Genomic DNA, 6,000 nt, shown 5'->3' with positions numbered 1-6,000 from the left:
GAGCCAGAGGGAAGTCTCCTGTTGTCTCTGTACCCAAATAAAAGAAGCATACACTTTAAGATACCACTGGTGGAAATGGCAACCCACTCCAGTGTTCTTGTCTGGAGAATCCCAGGGACGGGGGAGCCTGGTGGGCTGCCGTCTCTGGGGTCGCACAGAGTCGGACATGACTGAAGAGACTTAGCAGCAGCAGCAGTAGTGAGAAAAAAAGAGAGACATTTCTTTACCAACAAAGGTCCATCTAGTCAAAGCTATGGTTTTTCCAGTAGTCATGTACGGATGTAAGAGTTGGACTATAAAGAAAGCTGAGCGCCAAAGAATTGATGCTTTTGAACTGTGGTGTTGGAGAAGACTCTTGAGAGTCCCTTGGACTGCAAGGAGATCCAACCAGTCCATCCTAAAGGAGATCAGTCCTGAATGTCCAGTGGAAGGACTGATGTCAAAGCTGAAACTCCAATACTTTGGCCACCTGATGCGGAAAACCGACTCATTGGAAAAGACCCTGATGGTGGGAAAGATTAAAGGTGGGAGGAGAAGGGGACAACAGAGGATGAGATGGTTGGATAGCATCACTGATTTGATGGACGTGAGTTTGAGTAGGCTCTGGGAGTTGGGATGGATAAGGAAGCCTGGCATGCTGCATTCCATGGGGTCGCAAAGAATTGGACACGACTGAGTGAACTGAACTGAACTGAGTGAGATCATGTGAGGTTTTATAGAGAATAAGAATTATAGAGCATTACACATGCTTTTCAACTGTCTTAACCTTTCTTCTTTTTAAAAAATATTTATCTTTTGGCTGCACTGGGTCTTAGCTGCAGCATTCGGGATCTGTAGTTATGGCATGGGTCATCTAGCTCCCTAACCAGGGATTGAACACAGGGCCCCTACGTTGGAAGCACAGGGTCTTAGCCCCTAGACCACCAGGGAAGTCCCTGTCTTAATCTTTCTTCATTCTGAGGCCTGCCCTTTCTTACCTGAATGGCAAAGCCTCCCCTCTTTCTTGAATGGTGAAGGTTCCCAGCCCCAGTCATCAGTGTATTTATAGTCCACAGCAGCAACTTTCCACCAAGCTGGCATACCTTTTTCTTCCCAATTTCCCTTGTCAGCAACTTAATAAAATTTGACATGTGCTCAACATAAATTTGTAAGGCATTTTGCTTTTGTTAGTGGGTATTTTTCTAGTCCTTTATATATTTTATAAACATAGATGCACACACATAGTTTTACATATACGGTTCTATACATATATGGTTTATTTTTCTATTATAAATGCAATAACATCATGTATTTTTTCCTTACTATGAAATATTTGATATATAAGAAAAATACAACCACTCTGTGTGGATGAATTATAAAGCACAATAACAAACATCTTTATTCGAAGAAGTGGAATATCACTTACACCCTGATGTTGCTGTGTGGGTCCTCCTTGTGACATCACCTTCTCCCACACCCCCAGGGTTACCACCATCCTGAATTTGGTGTATACTGTTTCTTTGGGGTTTTTTTTTTAGCCTTACCATATAATGTAGGTATTCCTAAATAACACAAAGTTTATTTTTGCCTTGGTTAGTTTTTCCTTTATAGAAGTTTTATTATCCTGCTAAATTTCTAAGTATATGCGGCTACCTAAATGGTATTTTAAAAATTGGTTGTGTTTTTTAAAAAATAATTTCAAACTTTACAGGAAAGTTGCAAGTACCATCCAAATAAATTTTTCTCAGTCATTTGAGAGCAAGTGGCCAACAGGAAGCCTCATCACCTGTAAATACTTTGGAGTCTTGTTTCTGGCAAACAAGGAGATTCTCCTACAAAACCACAAGACAAACATCAAAATCAGGAAACTGACATTGACCCATCATTACCATCTAATCCTCAGATTTTTTTTTTTTTTTCAAGTTCCACCAGTTGTCCTAAAGAAGTTCTGGATAAAGAAATGGTCTAGTACAGAATCACATGCTGTGTTCGGCTTTCAGGTCTGTGGCAGTTGCTTTTCTTGACTTACATGACTTTGACAATTTTGAAAATGACAGGACGATGATTTTGAAGGGTGTCTCTCAGTTAGTGCTCGTCTGCCATTTCTTTGTAATTAAATTCAGGCTGTGACCTTCGGCAGAAATCTGGCCAGATGCTCTTTTCTCCTGGCATCTTCTCAGGCTGCACACGATTTAGATTTGACCCATACTGGTGAAGTTCACTTTGATCACTTGATGAAGGTGGCTCAGCCAGAGAAGTTACCCTTTGTAATTAGTACTTTGAGGGAGGTACTTTGTGTGTGTGCATGTTCAGTCATGTCTGAATCTGCGACCCCATGGACTGTAGCCCGCCAGGTTCCCCTCTCCATGGGATTTTCCAGGCAAGAAGTACTGGAGTGTGTTGCCATTTCCTCCTCCAATTGCTTACCAGTCAGTCACCTGGGAAGACCTGGGATGTACTTTGCAACTGTGTAATTACCCTGTACCTTGTCAAACTTAAAAAAATTTTTTTAACATTTATTTGGCTGTGCCAGGTCTTAGTTGTGGCACACAGGACCATTGTTGTGGCATACAGCCTTCTCTGGTTTCAGGGCTTGGCATAGTTGTCCTGTGGCATGTGGTTGAACCCAAATTCCCTATATTGGAAGGTGGATTCTTAACCACTGGATCACCAGGGAGTCCCCAGTGTATTAGTTTACTTGTATCTGTGTGGACCCATGATTTCTTATTTTATTGAATGGATTACAATCCTTTACTATCAATATTTACTTGAAGCTCAAACTCTAGAAACAAGTGTCTCAAGCCAGCTTAACCCAAATCTCGTGTTCTCTTTTTTCCATAATTTTTTCTCTCAAAAAGAATCCTGGTTAGAATTTAAGTTTTCTCCTTTTTCCTTCCTTGATTCTGTTTTGTAGGGGCTATTTAGACCAATTGTGCAGCTTGGACTAATTTACATATGTCCAATATGCTCTTTCATTATCTGCACAGCCAGTCAATATTGATGGCCCTGGGTTGTCCCAGCAATTACTTTCTCTGAGGTCCCACTCCCTAGAGCCATCTGCAAGTACCAAAATCCGTTCTCTCCTCCTTAGTGCTTACGTGGTAATGGAGTAATCAATCCATGTATACATGGTAGCCAGCTAGGCTATCTTTCCAAGTCTTGCTTGCAATCAGATATGGCCACATGACCAAGGTCTTACCAACAAAATATGAGCAAAATTGATGTGTGTCATTTCCAAGTATGGCGGGGGGTCTTAAGACATTGCCTGTGGCTCTTTCTCCTTCTTGCCAGCTGACAGTCCTACCTGGCAACAGGACACTTCACCATCTCCTGCTTCAACAGTACACACAGTGACAGTGATCTGGGGACAGCTGAGTGACAAGATGGAAAACATCTGAGACCCAGGTGGCCACATGGAGCAGGACTATCCCACTGCTGTGGACCATTACCCGGGAAATAAACCTGCCCAAAGCCACTGGACTTGTTTACAGCAGCTTAGCGTTCAGCCTTCACCGTCACATACTCCACCACCGGAACGACCCCTAGCCCCACCCTCAGTAGCTGTGGGAGTTCTCAGGAGACAAAATCCCACACCACAGGTTGTCTGCACCAAGGATGGCCAGAGTTTAAAGACTGTCCCAACTTCTCTGTATGTGTGCTTTTATGGAGCTCCCCAAATCTTTCCTTTTGGTTTCTTCGCCTCTCAGAACATTCTCAAGATGATTATGGAGGAAGAAAGTGATTGGGTTTCCTCCTCCTCCTCCTTGCTGTGTTTTGGTGAAGAAACAAGACTTTTAAAGGGGGCACAATATATTTTTAAAAAATCAGTTGTCTTACTATAACTAGCTCACAAAATAGTTAAGTCAGCACTGTGCCCTTTTCTGATTTAGTTCTGGAGAGCTGGGAAATATTCTCCACACCGTCCTTCGCATCAAGAAAAATGTAGGGCATTGTTGACTGAGGGTGGCAGGTTGGAATCCAAAAGATAATGAGGTAAGACTGGGTGTTCATTTTGCCAGTTTTTAAAAATGGTATAGAACTATTTCCTCCCAATGCTGGTACTATGCCATCAATCACAGAGTTTGGTCAAATAATTCTAGGCACTTGAGGTAAAAAAGAAAAGCGAACATTTCCAAAGGTGAATCGAGATTGGCCTTGAAAAGTGCCCCAGCTGGTGCAACTCTTGTTTCTTTTCCAGGATACTGGGCAGGACCGATGACAAGCTGTCCCCTTGAGCTGGAGCAGGAGAACCAGCACACCTGCTGCTCGTGGGTTTTTCATCTTCTCTTTCCTCCTCTGGGAGCTAGAAAGTTACTTTAAGGTGGAAGAAAATACAGTGGTCCCTTGATATCCAGAGTAGGGCATAGGTTGCAGAACACCCTGCAGATACCAACATCCACAGATGCTCAAGTCCTACATAAAAAACAACGAAAGGTTTGCATTATCATCTGTGCATATCCTTCTGGACACTTTATTATTTTTGAAAAGTATTTATTTGGCTGTACCAGGTCTTAGTTGCAGCATGCAGGATCTTCAGTCTTCATTTTAGCATGTGGAATGCTTAGTTGCAGCATGTGGTATCTAGCTCCCTGACTAGGAATTGAACTGGGGCCCCCAGCATTGGGAGTCTTAGCCACTGGACCACCAGGAAAGTCCCCACCCTCCCATACACTTTAAATCATCTCTAGATTACTTATCTCATACTATATAAATAGCTAAAAATAAAATGTAAATGCTATGTAAAAGTTGGTTGGTGGTGTGCAGCATATGCAAGTTTTGCATTTTGAAACTTTCTGTAATTTTTTTTCCCCAATATTTTTGATCCAAAGTTTGTTGAATCTGTAGATAGAGAACCCAAGGGTATGGAGGGCTGACTATTGTTACTATAAAACAGTATGTGAATCTATATTCTGTCAAGTCTATTCTGGAGCTAACCAAATAATTTAGGGACACATAAAAGGACCCCACCCTCCTCACAGAATCTAGCAAGCTCTGTCCCTCAAATGCCCACCTAGGACCGGGCCATTCGCAATCATATTTACCACCATCCCCACTTAGCACTGCACTCTGGAGCTAGCAGGTCCCAAGGCATCATCCTTCAGTTTCATCTAAATTGTTCTATGGGTTTTTCAGGGTTTGTACTATGAAGTTGGGGCCTTTCATCAGTTCAGTTCAGTCGCTCAGTCGTGTCCGACTCTTTGTGATCCCATGAATCGCAGCACGCCAGGCCTCCCTGTCCATCAACAACTCTCGGAGTTTACTCAAACTCATGCCCATCAAGTCGGTGATGCCATCCAGCCATCTCATTCTCTGTCATCCCCTTTTCCTCCTGCCCCCAATCCCTCCCAGCATCAGAGTCTTTTCCAATGAGTCAACTCTTTGCATGAGGTGGCCAAAGTAGTGGAGTTTCAGCTTTAGCATCAGTCCTTCCAATGAACACCCAGGACTGATCTCCTTTAGGATGGACTGGTTGGATCTCCTTGCAGTCCAAGGGATTCTCAAGAGTCTCCTCCAACACCACAGTTCAAAAGCATCAATTCTTCAGCACTCAGCTTTCTTCACAGCCTTTCATAGTTTCACACTAATCTCATTTTCTTCTTTAATATTGTTTCTCTTTGTTCATTTTGGTATGAGGATGAAAGTTTTCACAATCATGGCCTTTTTTTCCTTGCCAGCACTCTAGTCTTTTACATATGTTTCAAAGCCAGAAGAGTGAAGCCATAATATGTGGGCTGGCTGGAGCAGAATCTAACAGGATCCTACTAACACAATTGAAAGAATTATCTGCTCCTGAAAGAGAAAACTGTCTCCCAATATCACATTTTTACTCAAACTCTTTATATAGTAACTTTTTTAATAAAAGTGTTTTTCTGATTATTAAGTAACACATATGTTTCAGAACAGTTGGAAAATACAGAGATATATAAAAGAAAATAAGGGTCCCATAATTCCAGAACCGACCAGAGCTAGCCATGCTGTAGGTTTCACTCTGGAAACACTGAGCCTTCGCTCACCTACACT

The sequence above is a fragment of the Budorcas taxicolor genome, chromosome 19 (assembly GCF_023091745.1).
Source record: "Budorcas taxicolor isolate Tak-1 chromosome 19, Takin1.1, whole genome shotgun sequence".
NCBI lineage: Eukaryota > Metazoa > Chordata > Mammalia > Artiodactyla > Bovidae > Budorcas > Budorcas taxicolor.
Note: the sequence above shows the minus strand (reverse complement) of the source record.